This window comes from Catharus ustulatus, chromosome Z, assembly GCF_009819885.2.
Source record: "Catharus ustulatus isolate bCatUst1 chromosome Z, bCatUst1.pri.v2, whole genome shotgun sequence".
NCBI classification, from domain to species: Eukaryota; Metazoa; Chordata; class Aves; order Passeriformes; family Turdidae; genus Catharus; species Catharus ustulatus.
Genome location: NC_046262.2, coordinates 11,287,583 through 11,306,105, shown reverse-complemented (window position 1 = coordinate 11,306,105; position 18,523 = coordinate 11,287,583). Strand labels below are relative to the sequence as shown.

The window sequence follows — 18,523 nt, the reverse complement described above, 5'->3', positions numbered from 1 at the left end:
AGGTAGCAAGTGGTGAGTAATGAAAATAATATTTACAAAGAGGAGACTGTCGCTGACTCAGAACTGCTGAGACAAGGAGCAGCTTCCAGGATAGCAACACCCTTTCAGTGCTGAACATGATTCTGCCCCCAGATGAGTTACCAGGGGTGATGGCTGGGACTGCCTGGTAGGCACCCATGGGGAGCAGCAGGCCATGGGCTGGCAACTGACATGGCATGTTCTTTGTGCCCATTGACAGGGGGAATGCCACAACACTGCACTTCAGCCAGGAGATTTGGAGCCAAACAAGGTTTCTGAAATCAGTGGAGACTGCATGAGAGCAGACTGTGGTAAAATCAGTTACTTCTGCCCTTTCTCTGGATGAAACATATTATCTTGAATTACTTGATTAAGAGCATGAAATGTATTAGCCTCAAATGTGCAAATGGTACTGCATGTTCTGTTTTTTTTCTTTTTGTCCTTGAACTCTGTGACTGCCAATAACTTGGGATTTGCTTACATAATAAGAACTAGGGTATGTGGAGTTGTTGGATAGAGCCCTACCGTGAGTTCCCCATCAGAAGCTTAAGCTGTGGGCAAACTACTGTAGACATAAAATTCATATTAGTCTAAAGTTACAAAATATTTCTATATCATGCTATTACCAAAAATTTATATAATTTTAGAACAGAGTTTTAAATGCAGCATTATCCCAAGAAAATTAATGTCCAGTGTTTAAACTATGAGGCAGTACATTATTTAAGTATTAAAATAAACAACCTAGATGTTAGTAAGTGTCCACTCTGTTTTGTGATTAATGAAAATAAACGTAGAGTTGAAAGGAAATATTTAAATGGAAACTCTTGCAAAAGCACTTTGGACTTTGTTAAGAAGCATATTTAAGATCAAGTTCACTTAGAAATTATTTGCAACTAAATTTTATTCAATATAGTAAAACTCCCTGTGGCTTTGAACTGGGTGTGTTATTTTGCTATTTTTGTATTATTTTGTATATTTGTATTTTTATTGTTTGTTTTTTTCTTTCATGTAAACACAGTACAAAATCCATATATGTAGGCAGTTTCTTTTTAAGTATTTTTCTCAGGTTTATGTTGGACAAGCAAAGCCTGAAAGACTATCTGAAAACTTTGTATTTCTTTATAAATTACTATCCCAGACAAAAAACTTTTTTACAATAATCTGTTCTCAAAAAAGCAGGGTGTTTTTGCTTGGCATTTTCATTTTGATGCAAATGTGTATAACTTTATGGGTTTTGTGAGAATTTTGTTCCTTCAGCAGAACAAATCTGAGTATATAACTTGAAACTATATTTGAGAAATCAGATACTTCAGTTTAAAAAAAACCAAACCCTAAACATTTGCTTTTAAAATTGCAGATTTTTTACAGAGCTGAAATGATGAATTGATTGGGCTAAAGCTAGCTTTTATAAGACAATACCAAATCTGAGAACCACAAAACCAAGAGTGTTTTAGCCACAGTGACAAAAATCCAGGCTGCTAATACAAAATTTTACTGCCTACAGATTTTAGAACAGAGCTGCAAATTGTTAACACACAGCAACACTGAGTCAGGTTTCACATTGTCTTTCATTTCATAAAAGCACACAGATTTCAGTTGATGTTTAAATTTTCTCCAGCATGGGTTTGCACAGTTAAAAATCACTTGGAGTTTGTTTTTTTCAGGGTTTTTGCACGAGAGGTCTTTCCACAGATGATTTAGTGAGCTCCCAAGTCACCTACTAGTGTTGGGTAATGGGGAATCTTCATCACATAATTGTTTGGAAGTGGTGTTAGAAAACAGAGCATGTAATCATAAAGTATTTTCTCAGATATTATAAGATGACTCAAGAATATTGTGTATATAAAATCTGTATTGAGGGAGATGTTGGAAGAAAATTATGCAGATGGCTTTGCACTGGCTAAAGTAATTTAGAATATATGGGGAACTTCAAAAGAGCACTGAGCAGAATAAAATGTTGAATCTATTTGAGCTAGACTGGCTGATACCTGTCTATGTAGAAATGCAGTAAATCTTGTCCAGCTTCAGTAAAACACTTTTTCTTTACAGATAGCAAATTACAAGATTGGGAAGTGGGATTTAGAAAATAATTTGTAGGACTGTACCTCAATACATAACACTATCAATGAAAGGAAATCTCTTGTGTAGGAGAGGGTTAGTTCTAAAATTCCTCAGGATGAGTGCTGGATCTGAATCTTTAATTCTTGTTTAAATCAATGACTGAGATTGGACTAATAACAGAAATTACTGTTTCAGCCAGCAACTCATTAGTTGGAAACACAAATAAATTACTTTGACAAGCATAAGTCTAGGAGTGTTGGCCTGATGTAGCTGAATTACTTCTAGTGATATTAGAGGAGTCTAAATGATGTTATTCAAAGTTCTGGTGAAGACATCAAAGTAATTTGTGAAGTTCTACTCGTTCTCATTCAAGGAACATGGATTAAAATTTGATCAGGTGCAAAGAAAACTTCTATTCTTGCTATTGTAGTAGCTTTTCTTACAAGAAGATATCACAAAAATAATCTTTTTAGCCTAGCCAAACCCCCCCCACAAAAAAAAAAAAAAAAAAAAAAACCAAGAAGGAATAAAATCATAGAATGGTCGGTGTGGGAAAGGACCTTTAAAAATCACCAAGTCCTAATTCTCTTACCACAGGCAGGGATATCAAAGCCCCATCCATTCAATTGTCTGCCATCTGTGAATCTGTGAAGAAGGCATTGTATCTCTCCATAAGATGTTGTGGACTGCAGAAAGAATGCCAGGTGGAGACTGTAACACTAAGGATGTAGAAGAAATGAAAATATAGTACTCTGATCTGAACCATGAACAAGCAGATGTAAGACAGAGAATAAACTTTAGGAGGAAATTGGAAGATTTCTCTTTTCCCTTAAAGCAATTAGAGATCAGATCACTTTCCAATAACAACACAGTCAGAGCCAAAGAAGTAGCTACTTTAAAAATAATCTTGAGTAGCTAATTAAGAGGCGTAGGCTGTGTCATTATTCATAACAACAGGTGAGTTGGCTGATTTGGGTGGTTTTGTCCAACAACTGCTCCCAGTTGTTGTCTCTGTGAGGGTGGATCTACAGAGTAGTCTGTGGATGACAAATCACAGATATTACAATCTACCTTAACTCAAAAATTATTTTTTGGACCATGATGCCAGTGTCAGCTCTTTGGAATTGTGTGTTTCAGAATTTATTTTGGTTTCTTGAGCACATACTTTCAGTGCAGGTCTAGGCAGTGATCAGAGTTGATTCTTTAATGCAGGAGTATTAAATTTTCTCCTTTTAGAGCCTTTGACATACTAGGGAAGAGTATAAAAGGCTGAACTATGACTTTGTGAAGCTAAGGTGCTGCCTGTCGTGGGAAGAAAATAACTTTATGGCAGCTGGGGAGGCTGTGATGGCCTCAAGCACTGCCTGCTGCTACAGTGGCTGGGCAACACCTGCAGGACAGGTCTGGCCAGTGTTCCTAATGCCTTCTTGACTGCATTTACCAACGTGTGCAAGTGAGGGGGAAGTCCTTGGGATAAAAACTGAGGAAAGGGGAAGGGCACAGGGGTATAATTACACCTTTCAAATACCTCTTCATAGTCACCATCACCCATGTTAGTGATAACTGTTAGTAGGTTTCTAAGGCCCTGTTTTGTCAGCCTCTTGCTCAGGTCAGTACAGGTTATCACACTGGTAAGTGGGGAAATTGCCTTGAACTTGCACTTTCCTTTCTATGCACTACTGCTTTTCTTCCATGTGTTAAACCCTGCTAATTGTTTTGGGAGCTTTGCTTAGAGAATGTGCCTAACTGCCAAAATAAATAGAAGGTTATGAAGAAGAAATGTTACATATCTTTCTATAGCCCAAAGCTGAACAATAGAAATAGGCTTTTCATATCATTCTCTTAGTTTCTTACCCAATTTTTTAATCAGGTATCCAGTAACATTCCTGACTATGTCCTAAACTGTGGAAATTTGCAGTGTACACTCAAGGGGGAATAGTGATTACATAAACACTTCTGGGATTTACATGCTTGCCACAGAACTCTTGGATCCCTTGTTTAATAGTCTTTTCCAATAAAGAAAACTGTATAAGTGTTAATCATCTGACATAACAATATCCTATAGTTTAACAGGACAGGCAGCTTGCCTGGCTTCTGCAGAGTACCGTTCATTTTTTTGGCATTGGCAATTTCAGGAAGGGTTGGGTTGGGTGACTTTCCCCAGAGCAGCCCTCAGAGTGCTGTGCTGCATATTGGTAGCTGGAAAGGTGCTGGTAACACACTGGTGTTTTGGCAGCCACCAGGCAGCCCCTCACAGCATCCAGGCTGTGTCTCCAATATTCCCCCTCCACAGGCCAGTGCTCTGGGCATGGCCAAGGGCTTGGAGAGGACACAGACAGACATTACAGCTGAACCAAGCTAACCAAGGAGATAGTCTATACAATGTTGTCTGCTTGGAAATAAAACTAAGGGAAAGGAGAAGAGGAGGGAACAATAATTATTAGGGCATTTATCTTCCAGAGTACCTTCTATGTGTAGTGAGGACCTGCTTCTTAGAATGTAGCTGTATATAACCTTCTGATGGCAAGATAAGAATGAATCTGTGTGTTTTCCCGTGCTTCTCTGTGTAGACTGGTTTTTTTTGCTTTACTAAACTACCAAAGCTAGTGGCTTACTTAAGTAGGCAGCCTGGTGAGAACAAATACATTTACGTTTCTATTAAAGAAGCTGAGGAACTTTTTCTGTACTCTCTGCTGTTTCCATTCATAAACCCCCAGAGAAATGCACAGCTTGAATTTAAAGTGATCAGTCATATAACTGGCTGGGTTTGACACTATGAGTGCAGCTAGCAAGTGCTTCTGTGAAAGGGGAGGTCCTGATCACCCACTCCTCCCTCCTCTCCTTTACCTCTACCTACCTGTGAACACTACCACTTTTGCACCATCTTTGGTGCTCACTGTACCATTTATGGAGCTGATTTAACTTGTTAGCCTGACAGAAGGTCTTTGCCAAGTTAATTTGTCAGTGTGGATCTCAGCTGGCATATGGAGAAGCAGGAGCACATGTCCAGGAGCAAGGCATGTGAGGAAAGTGAAACTCCCACTTCACTGATCTACTCTTCCATATCATTGAGATGCCCCAGCTGTAGTCTCAAACACAAAATATGCTGCCCATCAAAGAACTAGATGGAGACAAAAGTTTGTCACAGTGTCAGAGATATCTACGTTCATCATTTTTGTCTGGGCACAGCCCACAGTGCCCAAATAAGCCTAGTGACAGTAGCCAGGTTCAGCCATGAGTCCAGGCAGACAGACAAGCCTTAGAAATGAGGCATGTCAGGGATCAAGCCAAGAACTCAGGTTGAAGATTAGTGGGGCACCTGTCCCAGCACAGGCATGGCTGCAGCACAGCTCAGCTGAGGCCAGAATGAGGCCTTGGTTTATAACCCACTGCAGAGAGAAATGGGAGAGCCTACCTCTGGACATTTCTCAGCAGACCTTTCTGGAAGGGCTGTTTTCAAAGCTGGGTTCTTACCCCATTACTTAAGCTGAGCCTGAGCTCAGGCACCCAACACCCCAGCAAGGGGGGAGGTAGAAAGGGTGTGCTCAGAACTCTGGAAACTTTCAAAGAACATGTTTTAACTCAGAGCTGGAACTGCAGTGTAGTAAGAGAAGTTTTGATGGGTCAGGGGACAGAGACCGCAGTACATTTTTATCCTCCATTACCTACAGTGTCTGACTTTTCTCGATAGTGTAGGGAAGCAAATACTAACTCTAAACAATGTTGCTTTCTCCAGAAATTAGAGGATGGTCTGTTTGGAGAAAAATAGTCATCTACAGCAGAATTTACGCCCAGCATCTTCTGTGGTAGCTCCTTTCACACACAGTTAATAGAAAACTCCCACAGACAAACAGTGCTGTGCATTCACAGTAGGCAGTCTTCTCTGCTATGCATCAGCCAAGAGTGGGAAAGCTAGACCATAGGATCCAGGATATCCCTTTCACCAGGGATAAAAACCACCACAGTATTTACAGGAGTTCATAAGGGACTGTGGTTCTCCTTCAGATTCAAAAAACCTTTAAAAGAAATCCACATGTATAAAACAAGAGAAAACTCTTATGGCCCACCCCCAAAAAGGAGAATAACCTAGGTTCTTTTTAACAGATCCCTTGGGGCTGATTAGAGTGAATGATTGGTGTTTGTAAATTTACATAGGTAGGGCTTATTTTAGAACAATCTGGTTCAATTGAAAGTAGGGAGGTAACCTTTTGATAATCATTACCTATAGTAATATAATAATGTAAAAGCATAAAATGTCACTTAACAAACATATATGGAAAAGAAAGAAAAGGAAAGGATAAGAGTAGAAGATCTCACCACCTGAAGGCCTCACAACAAGTCTTGGTTGTTGGAATTTCCACATCTGTTGGTCACAGTCTTGAAAAAATTATTGCAGACTGGATTTGTTGGGTGGTGGGTGTAATGCCAGGAAAAATCCACAGAACACAAAATCTGCTGGGTTTGTATCAGCTTAGGTTCAGGTGAGAGCACAGGTATCTCCTCTGGGGCAAGGAGTTTCACACAGAGTGATGTGATGTTGTGGATCAGGGGACACTCTGGGAGTCTTTGGCACCTTCTAAGATGTTACAGCACCTATGATATCAACACAGCTGAGTCCATCATGGCCCATCAGCACAGATTAATGTCTTCAGGCTTCAGTGTCCAGCACTTTCTGGCAGGGGAGTTATCACAGTTGAGTTCCCTTGAGTAAGGACAAAGAGGTAGGGCTCACCTCAGGGATTTGCCTTCCTGTGTCTCATTCAAGGCCCAGGTGTAGCCTGAGGTGGGCTGTGCTGCCCTCTGCTCCAGGCTGGTCACTTTGCACATCAGCAACCATCAGAATCCCAGTCTCCCTCCCACTGTCAGTTCTGGACACATTCTTCTCCTCAGACCTGGGTTCATTGGACAGTAGTATACCCCCTTTATCTTACAAGTCCAAGTTCCAATTAGTAGGTGTACTTGGGGAAGGATGGCTTCAGTGGCTGCAGATGAAAGCTCCTTCTTTGCAAAGGGGGCAAAAGTCCTTCAATGATTTTAGCAATGTTTAAACCATTAATGGTTTCAGTCTCTCACAAACACATAAATTGAAATAAATTTGAAAAATTCTGATTCTCTCTTTCACTCAATTAGCATATACAGTAATTTCACAATTACAAGCCACACTGATTATAAGCTGCATCTCCAGGTGTCGGCAACATTTCGTTCTTTGTCCATAAATAAGCCACACCTGATTATAAGCCTCAGCAAGGCAGCAAGGACCCGCGTGCAACAACAAAGTTGCCAAATAGTAACAGAACTGCGGGATCGAGGGGTTTACTGGCTCAGCTCAGGCCGTGCAGGCTTGGCCTGCTTGGGGCTGCCAACAGGGCCAGGTGGCCCAACTCGGCGGGGCCGCTCGGGGCCGGCCGCCGCTGCCGCTGGGCTCGCTCACCCCGGCCCGGCGCTACGCTGTGGCAGGAGGCGGGGATGGAGCCTGTCTGATCCTGCAGCAGCAGGTGGGGGCGGGAGCCTCCCGCCTTCCCCCTGGGCCGCAGGGCCAGCAGGACGGAGTTCCCGCCTCCCCCCCGAGCTGCGGGGATGGCAGCACGGAGCTGCCTGCCTCTCCCTCAGGCTGCGCTGCCTGAAGGAGGGAGCCCTCACCTCCCCCCTCCCACACTGCTGGCACAGAGCCTGCCTCCACCCGCCATGCAAGAGAGTAACCGATTTGTAACAATCGCGCAATCCTGTGTTTTACTGGCAGGTGCTCAGCTCGGCACCCTGGCTGGCACTTCTGGGGTTGGAAATTTCCGAACTTTTTTCATATATTAGCTGCTCCTGAGTGTAAGCCGCATTTCCGGTGTGGGAGCAAAATTTTAGTCAAAATGGTGCAGCTTATAATTGTGAAATTACTGTACATGACTATGATATTGTTAATGAATGAAGAATAATTCATAATGATATTTAAAGAAAAATGTGGTCTAAAACCAGCTTACATTTAAAATGTTCTGGCCTTTCAAAATAATGTACTTGTCATCATAACATAGTGGAATTATTCTCTTAAGCAAATTGAAATAGTATACTTGGCCTTTAGAAGTGTCTTTGGGTGATCAGAGCTTTCTGTTGACTTAATTTTTACAGTAGATTTTCTAATATTTATTTTCTTTTAACATATTAAAACTGTATTTGGTCCACATTAAAAAAGGGCAACATTTTAAAATCCCACTGTTGTCACATATTAAATAGTTATGTGACTCTCCATCATCTCTCTTGACGTAGTCTTATCCCTGAGAATATCCTTGATGTAATTCTTCATGCTGCCTGCCATCCTACATTACAACACTGAGTCAGTATGATTGATTCCAGAACAACATTCTGTTCCAATATCCTGCAAGTCAGCCAAGGCTAGATAGTGATGGGAGAACAGAAAGGTTGTACTTGAGTCATTCTTTTCAGTCTACATGTATAGATTGATCAATCCTTCTCCACTACAATCTGAAAACACCTATTTTTTTCTGCTAGTCAGGAATAAAATCAAAATATATCTCTAAGGAAGATTTATTTTGGAGGTTATATATTTATTTTAAGTTTTAAAACTATCGGTCTCAAATCCTATATAATAATTAATAAGTAAATGTGTGTAGTTCAAAAGAATTCCCTTCTCACTCAGATCCAGTTTAACATTATGTCAACTTCTAGATGTAGAGCAGTGAGACTAGATTGGTAGTGGCTGATTTAAATCTATCAGACATTTTAAATGAAATTTAAAACATTTTTGTAATGCTTCTAACGATGACAATGTACTTACTTCTTCAAATTCACTGCCCCTGTGCATAAGATTTAAATTTATGAGCAAAGATAACTTTTTATATTCTGGATTTTGTAAGATTCTTGTAAGACTTAAATTTAGAAGACCTCCTGAATGTGGTGAAGATGTCTGCTTCCATTTCCATACAAATATCTCTAATTAGGGTTATACTAATCTCCAAGTGTTTTTCTGCAATTTTCTCTTTGTCCCTCATGTAAGTAAGAATCAAAGGGTTTTGATCATCATCTCTCAATGTCTAGGCCAACTCACCCCATTCTACAGTGGTGAAATAACTTCTCATTTTGAAGTACAAAGTCTTTGATTTTGCTTTTGTCAGGATCAAAGCATCTTTCATAATCTTTAAATATGCTTTCTAAACCAATTGCAAATACCTGTTGATCGCTGCCTCTAAATTGTTCCTCTAAATTGGCAATCAGATTTGAAATGACCTTATGATGGTACTCACCACCTTTTATTGCCTGAGTCATGAGCAAGTGTTCCAGCCACACTACCTAGGTTCCAAAGGCAAAGGCGGGGATAGGGAGAATGAAGAAACCACTCCTGTAGTGCTGTAGAAGATCAGTTTCAAGGAGATCTAAGGAACCTGAAGGTGAACAGGTCCATGGGGCCTGATGAGATGTATATGGGTCCTGGGGGAACTGGCAGATGAAATGTCTAAGCCATTAACCACCACATTTAAGAAGTAGTGGCAGTTCAGTAAAGTTACCACTGACCGTAAAAAAGAGAAACATAACCCAAAGCGGGGGAAAAAGGGAAGAGTCTGGAAACTATAGGCTGGCCAGTCTCACCTCAGGGAGCTGATCCTTCTGGAAGCTGTGCTTAAGTACATGGAAAATAGAGAGGGGATTTGTGACAGCCAGCAAGGCTTGAATAAGGACAAATCACACCAGACAAAGCTTGTACCCTTCTACTATGGGGTTATAATGCTGCTGGATAAGGGAAGAGTGACTGGCACAACATCCTCTACCTGGAGTAGTGCAAAGCCTTTGGCACTGTTCCCCTCAACACCCTCGTCTTTTTGGTGGAAGGACCATTCGTGGATAAAGATCTGGCAGGATCAACAGCTCAAAATCCAAATGGAGACCAACGACAAGTGGTGTCCCTCAGGGCTCAGTGCTGGGACCAGCACTGTTCATCATCTTGGTTGGTGACAGGGACAGGGGGATGGAGGGCACCCTCAGCAAGTTCACTGATGGCATCGAGCTGAGTGGTGTGGCATGGTGTGGTGTGGTGTGGTGTGGTCTGGTCTGGTCTGGTCTGGTCTGGTCTGGTCACCTCTCTGGAGGGAAGGGAGACATCCAGAGAGACTGGAGAGATGGGCCTGTGAGAACCTCATGAAGTTCAACAAGGCCAAGTGCACCTGGACGGGGGAAATGCCAAGCACAAATACAGGCTGGGCATGAACAGACCCAGAGCAGACCCAGCATCCAGAAGGACTTGGGGATGCTGTGGGTGAGAGGCTGGACACACCCCAGCCATGGTACTCACAGCCCAGAGAGCCAAACGTGTCCTGGGCTGCATCCAGAGCCCTGTGGGCAGCAGGGCAGGGAGGGGATTCTGCCCCTCTGCTCTGCTCTGCTGAGACCCACCTGGAGCACTGCACCCAGAGCTGGGGTCCTGCACAGGAGGGACAGGGACCTGCTGGAGTGAGCCCAGAGGGGAGACACAAAGATGGGGATGGAGATCCACTCTTATAAAGACAAGCTGAAAGAGTTGCAGTTTTTCAGCTGGGAGAAAAGAAAGCTCCAAAGGGACCTGAAAGCACCGCTCAGTACCTAAAGGGGCTATAAGAAAACTGGAGAGGTAGGGTTTGTAGTGACACAATAAAGAAGAATGGCTTCCAGCTGAGAGATTACATATGGGAAGAAATTACTGTGAGGACAGTGAAACACTGGAAGAGGTTGCCCAGAGAGGCACAGGTTGCCCACAATCCCTGGCAGTACTCAAGGTCAGGTTGGGTGGGGCTTTGAGTAACCTGGTCTGGTGGAAGGTGTCCCTGCCCATGGCAGAGGCTTGGAACAGCATAATTTATGAGCAGCAACCATGTCTGCAGCTGTTCCTCTTTTATCTGTGTAAGTATGAGTTGTTCCAGTTTTAAATGTCATTGGGTCAGGAAAAGAGGGTTGTGCATAGAGGGCTGCTGAACAATGATCTGAGAAGAATGTAATGACTTTATGAAAATTGCATATACTTGCATCCGTGAAGTGCAATTATTACAGATTGGCTTTTGTGAATTTACTGTGTGCATTCATCAAGCTTTAAAGGACCTGTGAGAAGAACTAACCTGAAGAAAATCAAGTGTCTCAACATCTTTCAACAAAATATTTGAGGCTTGTGCTTTCTCTATAACAATGTACTTCAAAGATTCTGCCAGAATGACACACTTGTGTAGTCAGGTCTTGGAATTAAATAAGAAAAAAAAAAAGAGCACTAAAGAAAAAAACCTTTTATGGATTAAGGAAAGGGGAGGGTGTTCTTGTCAGATGGTGTTCTCATTGGAACAGTTTCAGGTCCTGAAGAATTATCTGAAAGAAGCTGAGGTGCTCACTTAGGTCTCAGAGGATGATGGGGCTTAGAGAAAGGGCATGTGTAAATGGACTTTTTAGGATGAGGCAATCCATGAACCATTGCTTTCAGAGCATGCAGATGCTGTCCCAGCGCTTAAGAGGAAAAACTGAAGCCATGGAAAACCATGGAAAACCTTGGAAAGACTTAATTCAGGGAAAGAACATTTCCTTGAATTCAGACTCCTCCTATACTTGAGCTACTGTTTTTGTGAACTTAAGAGTATCTGCTGATAGACCACATTGTTTTCCACGTACTGGAGTATTAGTAATGGAGTATTAATTTGGGGGTGTGAAAGGTCCTTCTGGGTCTTAATTCATGCATTCTGTATTAGCTATTCTGCCTTTTTAGGCTGGGTGTTCCTACTGACCCAGAAGTCAGTCAGCCTCATTTGACTACAAGGTACTCATTACAGGTTTTAAGCTATTTTACCATGGGCAAGCTCTGATCCTGTAACTTTTCCTGTAGCAATCATGATCAAGTTCATCCACTAACTCTGCATTGCTGTCTTAATATTACTCCTCTTTCCACAGAGGCAGCATTACCAGCTGGGCCAGAAGTTTTGTTAAGAAATATGTAACTATAGCTGTTGTCTGGAGAAGTCCTGGCAATATTGCATCATATTCTGGTAACTTACCAGCTACTCTGAGCAGTTAGTTCAGCTTTGTCATATACTCCATGAAGCAGTGAGATCTACATATTTCAAGCTTCAGAGTCTTCCTGTGGGCTTTGATGCTAGCTAATTCCCATGCAGATGTTTAGAGTCAAGAAATGAATGTTCTGACCTTGAGCCTCACTGCTTGTGCTCAGCTCTGCTCTCATATGGAATGACTCCATATTCTGACTGACAGCTTCTTATCAGTTACCTGGTTGCACATCATTTTAAGGCCTATTGATATTGTCCATAAAATCAAATCGATACAAGCCTGGATAAAATACTGGAAATTAGCTTTGCAGTCTGTGAAAGGACAGCAAAGTACAATGGCCCTGGATGTTTTTGTCTCCTGTCCCACATGCCAAGCCTAACTTTGCTTACAAAACAGGGTACTATGAGGAAAAGATTGTGCTTAAGTTTTGCAGCACCATGACTGTTCTTGCCTTGTCTTTTACCTGGTCTCGAGACTCTAAATCTGCTCTCTTCACTCCTTGCAATTTTTTTGCCTCTTCCTACCCATATTTTCATAGCTACAGACAGAAAAGAGATAGAGCCAGACAGCAAGGACAAACTTTACTGCCTTCATATCCCAAAAGCCAGAGGATATAATAGATGTAGGTCTCAGAGTGTCAGCATCAGGGGTGGCCTCTGTGAGGAAAGGTCAGGGACTGCCCTGTGCCAAACACAACTGGCTGCACAGCAGACCCACCCTAGGACACCACTGACCCCCAAAGCCAAGCTGGTGGCACCTCTGTGAAAGCATTTCCAAGAGAGGGTAAAACATTACATGGCAGCACGAGGAGTAATGGGAAAAAAAGTGAGGAAACAGCAGTGTGAGCACCAGCACGTGTGAAGGAGGGAGGAGGTGCTCTGGGCATCAGAGCAGGTGCTCGTTTGCATCCCGTGGGAGAGACCTTGTTGGGACAGATACCCACACAGCAGCCAGAGCAGAGACCTGAGCTGGCACAGCTTGGCTTTTCCTGGAGGATCCGTGCTGGAGCAGTCCTTGGGACTGCAGCCCTAGGGAAGGACCTGTGTTGGAGCAGGGGAACAGTACAGGGGAAGAGCACAGCAAGGAAGGAATAACAGAGATGAAGTGTGTATTGACCACAGCTCCCCATTCCCCAATTCCTCCTGGTCCAACTTAGTGGTGGGGAGTAAAGGACTCCACAAATGAAGGACTGAAGTTGAGGCTGGGAAAAAAGATATGAGGAAGAAGGTATTATTTTAATTTTGCCTTTGTTTTTTCTCATCATCCAAATCTATTAAACCAGCAATAAATTAAATTAAATTAATTTACCCATATTTAATCTATTTTGCCTGAGATGGTAATTGGTGGGTGATGTTCCTCTCTTTTTCTCAATTTACCAGTGTTTTAAACTTGCCTCCTGTCTTGTTGAAGAGGGGCACAGGAGTGGATGTCTGGTTGTTTGGCAACCAACCAAGCTCACTCTTCCCATTTTTAAAAAAGGCTTTTTCATTGGTTTGATTTCAGTCTTTTTATTATAAGCAAGAGGACTTCCTTGGATTTGACAATAATGCTGAGATAGCCTTCATTTCTGCATGAGAGAAAATTCTCTGCCCAAGATGCAGTCTAATGGGGCACACAGGACGTTTGGCTGTATCTGAACGAGATTGTACTCTAATAGCTTGTGGCAGCAGGGTTTGGGGTTTTTTTATCATTTTCTTTTTTCTGCTTTTTTTATTGCTGTCCAGACTTTTCCTATTAGTGGGTTTGTTTTTTTCTTTTTCTGTCAAGACCAAATGAACAGTTTCTATAATAGCTGGCAAGTCATTAGAGACACAGCAATGACATCCATATTTCCCCTTTCTAGTCCTTATGCTATGTAATCCAGTTCTACTGTCTTGCATCTTCCTCTGCTTTTTCTAGCATAAACAACTGGTGCTTCCCTGTCTTCTATAGGACCTTGCTGGCCTGCCTTTAATGCAGCTCGTGATGCACTGACTCAAAGCCAGGACTCCCTATCCCAGGCAGTATGAAATAGCAGTGTTTTAGTGAAGAGTTTATGTTTGCAGCATGGAATGCCTTACAAGAAAAGATGGCATGATATGGCAGAGTCCCTGGCCTCCATCTGAAATAATTCCTTGGAGAAAGCATGGGGCAAAGCTGCCAGCCCTTGTTGTTCTAATCAACCTCCTCTTCTTAGCCAGAGCATCTCTGACAGCTTTGCATGTGTCTGCTTGCTAGCACACGTGTTTTTCCACAGTGACTCAAAACACATTCAGGCAGCCTTGCAGTGGAGATTTCACTGTAAGAGCATGACTAGGCATGGTGCTAGCACTGATCAGGTGCTCGGGAACCACTGACTCAGGAGGGTGCCCCATCCTTTGTGGCATCCTTAAGGGTGTGAAGCATCCTTAAGCTTCCTTCCAGAGCTATAATCTATCTCTGTCTTGAATCTTTGTCCTCTGTATCAGGTGATAATGAAAGAGACTCCCTGCAGCTCTGCCTCTTTTCACGGTTGGCTGAAGTTTGTCAGACTGATCGTTCCAGAGGTAAGGGGACTTCTTTGTGTGAGAGGCAAAGGATGGGTAGGAGCCAATAAGCTCAGTAGTGTTAATATGCCTTGCCAGGGGAGGAAGGAGTGTCCCAGCTGGATGGATTTAGCTGGTAATTTTACCTCACTGTTTTTGAATTACAAACCTAGATGAGTTGATGTCTGTGGAAGATTTATTTGAAACACAGTAAAAGGATACCAGGAGCTGAGTGAATAGTAGCTTTGCCTCTGCCTGCTGGGGAGGTATTTACAGACCTTCTTGTATTCTTCTCCATCACATTATGGTGATGAATTCATGCACAGCTATGGGCTCAAGGACTTTTAAATAGAGTTCTTTCCACTCCTCTTCCACTGGTCCATGTACTGGCATTTGTTACACTCACAGTCTCTTTACTTTGGTTTTGCACTTTTACCCAGTCCATTTATGGACTGTATGCACTGAAGTCTGCACAGTAGGTGGCATTTTCAAATCTTGAACCTATCTGCACAGTTGTCTTAAATAAAGTAAAGCAGGTGCTGTAGTCCAGCTGGATTCATGTTGTCTTTGTCTCTGGCCCCAAAATGATGTATTCTACCATGTTCTCTCTCCATTGTGCAGGAGGATGCTGTAGGAAGTATGGTTAGCATTGGGCACTCAAGAGCTTTTACTGTTTGGTGCTCTCAGAGAGTGTGTTGAACGTGCAGAAACTTGCCTCTTTTCTAAATATGAGTGCCAGAAACCCTCTGGTAATTCAGATGCAGAAAAAGACTGGGCATCCTCCATTGCTTACAGAATTTCTTCTGTTGTTGGCAGTACAAAATGTTCCCTTTTTACATAATTATGAAACTCTCTGGTGTTTATACATAAGCAAAGAATTACACCCTTTTTGACAATGAGTAGCAGGCCTATCCACTCTATAGATTGTTTTACTGCTTTTCTTTCTTCTCCTTTTTTCTTAAATCAAAACCTTATCCAGTCCCTCAGTAGGCTTCCATTTTAGCCTGACAGACTTAGGTCATTAATCTTCCTGCTGTGGTCTGGAAAATATCCCCAGACTCATTCCCAGATGTTTTGTTCACTTTTTTATCCAAAATGTGCACCCATTTGGTGAATCTAACACTTTAACCCAATCATGGGTACTTTCTATTAGCAGTGACATTACAAACTGCATGTTTTTGAGATCACTTTCAAACTCAATGCATAAATAGCTTCACTAAATAATGAAATTTGCCAATTTGAATTGTCCCAATTTGTCTGCTAAATTTATCCATCACCACCACTAATACCACACAAACACATACTGGTTTCATTTTCATATTAGTTTGTGTCTCTGCAGGGAGGATGAGAGGTAATTAGCTTGTCTTGGAGGACCAAGACTACTTTAATGAACATTCAGGTGTTTGCTAAGGAGATCCACTGGAGGAAGACCAAGCCCCCATTTTTAAATTCTCTCAAGCTTTCATTCAGAGAGTAGTTGCTTTCCTATGGGCAGCACATGGTCTGCGAAAATATCTCCATATTGTGATGTGGTCCACAAACACTCACTTAGAAATCTGAAGTAGAAAGTCTAATGTTTGTCTATGATCTAGAAATGTTCTATTCTGGCAACTGGACCCTGAGAAATGCTGGTATCCTGTTAAACATGAAGGTTCTCCTATTTTCAAATTCTTCACTCTTATTTGTGATGTTTATTACTTTGATTTACTTCCCTTGTCCTTCAGAACAATGGAAAGTATTGCTTTAAAAGTAATGCTTTAAAATATCCTTGTCTTCTCCATCACAGCACCTCTGTCTGATTAATGGCTTTTAGAAAGCTGTATGTTCTAAGTAACGTGTAAATGATATATGACATGTAATTTCATCTTTTTAGTTGCTGTAGCAACATCACGCTAAACTATGCATAGTCAGTAGTCCAGACCAGCAAATGTCTTGTTTCTGAAGGGCGTCTTACACATTATGAAAACTATTAGAAATGAATGCTGAAACAGATAATTGACTGTATAAGCAATTCCAGCAGAAGAATGAGCACACGAGAAGGCATTTACACTGAACAGGTTTAGAACTGAATCTATATGCTAAGCTCCATATATAAATCTTAAAAATATCCCTCGCCTCCTCTTTTCATGCATGTCCATACAGCAGTTCTAAGTACATGCAATATATACTGTGCTTCAAAGGCAGGCAAATAAAGCCCAAGAACCAGAAGTTCTTTGTGATGACCTGTGTATCTCTGTCCTGTAACTGAACACGCAGTTACGTGATATCGCTGTGTTTACCATGGGATTTCTCTTCCTGAATACACTATGATGGCATGATCAGGTCTGCCTCTAGCAGAGGTGAAAGGGGAGCAGTGCACCAGACAAATCAATACTTCAGATCTTTCAAAGGAGTGAATATTGATGCTGTGGTCACTTGCTGTTTTCCCCTAAGAGGATTAGGTTATTGCTTTCTTCGTTTCCTTCCCTAGCATAAACTTTGAGCCATTTTTCTGTGTTTGCTAATCTTCTGCACCTTGCTATTTACTCATTGGTTCGATGGTTTAAAGTTTACATTTTATGTAACATTTTATCTGTTTTGGATATTTGTTTGCTCAGCTCATTATGGGGATTCATTAACAGGATGTTGGTAAGTAGTTTACACACCTTGGATTGGGTCAGCTTGCCCTCCATTTCTTTAATTCCTTCTCATGCCTGACTTTGCTTTGCGCCCCCTGACCTTATTCTGTGTCCTTATTCATGCATCAGACCAGGTTTGTATTCTTCTGGATTGGGTCACTGTGCCATCATTAAATACTTAATCATATCAAATAACTACGTGTTACTATTCTATGTAAAATTACAGTTATACAGAAAAAGAAAACCAAAAATTTAAATAAAATTTTTAAAAATAATTTTTCACCTAAACAAGCCGTGCAAAACATGCAGGTAGACCAAGAAAATTTCAAAGTGAGCTTTAGAAGCCTCAGTGCTGCAGACTTAGAAAGTCAGGACAGTATGTTGCCCATTGTCACCAATGGATATAGTATGTTTACAGGGCCACAGTACAAGACAGCTATACCATTAGAGAAAAATGGAATTGGAGCTGCAATTTGATCCTAGACCACAGGTGCTGTAATGTAGAATATCTGTAAACACAAATAAAGAAATAGGAACCCTAACATTAAATCAGTATGTGGAAGCAAACTACTGATAATTTGAACTGGCATGAATTGTTCAGTTTATTTGTCAAGTAAATGCAAGACAGCTATGGCAATTATTCAAAGTGCGGCCAATCTTGAAAGAAAAGTATTGAAGCTCTTGTTCCCTTGGTAAACCATTACACAAATAATTGCTCCATAGTTAACTCTTGTGAGTTACCATTCTTCAGCGTGAGAAAGAGGTTGATGGCTTGAGAAGAACTTTGTTAGCTTAAAATCTTGCTTGAAATGCCATTCTAATTAGCAAATACTTAACAGTTTTGTTTTCAAGGATGATATTGAATGTGTTATTATGTGTGCAGTTTTTACATGGTTTCTTTCATAATTTCTGAGGCATTTTCTTGCATCACAGTTTTGCTCTTGTTTGAAGATGTTTTGCTACTTATTACACTACAATCATTCCAATCAATGTTGGCATAAGTCACAGTGAGATCAGGGGAATATCCTTGATCTTCTATCAAACTGTAATTTTGGTTTTCTTTAATTGTGTGTGGTTTTCAGGCATTCTGTTTCATTGAAAACTGTTAATTTGACTTTTGTGGGGTTTTTTAATTTGCCCAATGAAGCAGAAAACTACTGTGTCAGATGTGTATCTTCTGCTAAATCCAGTGAGATTTGTCTGTATATATTGAATATGGACAATGCAGAACAAAAGAGATTATTGTACCCATGGGGATGATATAGAAGGTAACTCAATATTTAACTTAGCTGACTACTTGCCATA

The 18,523-nt window shown here is 41.4% G+C and overlaps 1 protein-coding gene across 8 annotated transcripts in view; it reads left to right on the top strand.

Moving 5' to 3' along the window:
• Window positions 1-18,523, top strand: part of PRLR (prolactin receptor) — a 161,603-nt gene that overhangs the window by 91,634 nt on the left and 51,446 nt on the right. For 6 of the 8 annotated variants that reach the window (XM_033085435.2, XM_033085434.2, XM_033085437.2 and 3 more), the window contains one exon: window positions 239-329. The exons of the other annotated variants lie outside the window; for them this stretch is intronic. The gene's annotated coding sequence lies outside the window, so the exon portion shown is untranslated. The remainder of the gene's footprint in view (window positions 1-238; window positions 330-18,523) is intronic. 8 annotated transcript variants of the gene reach the window in all.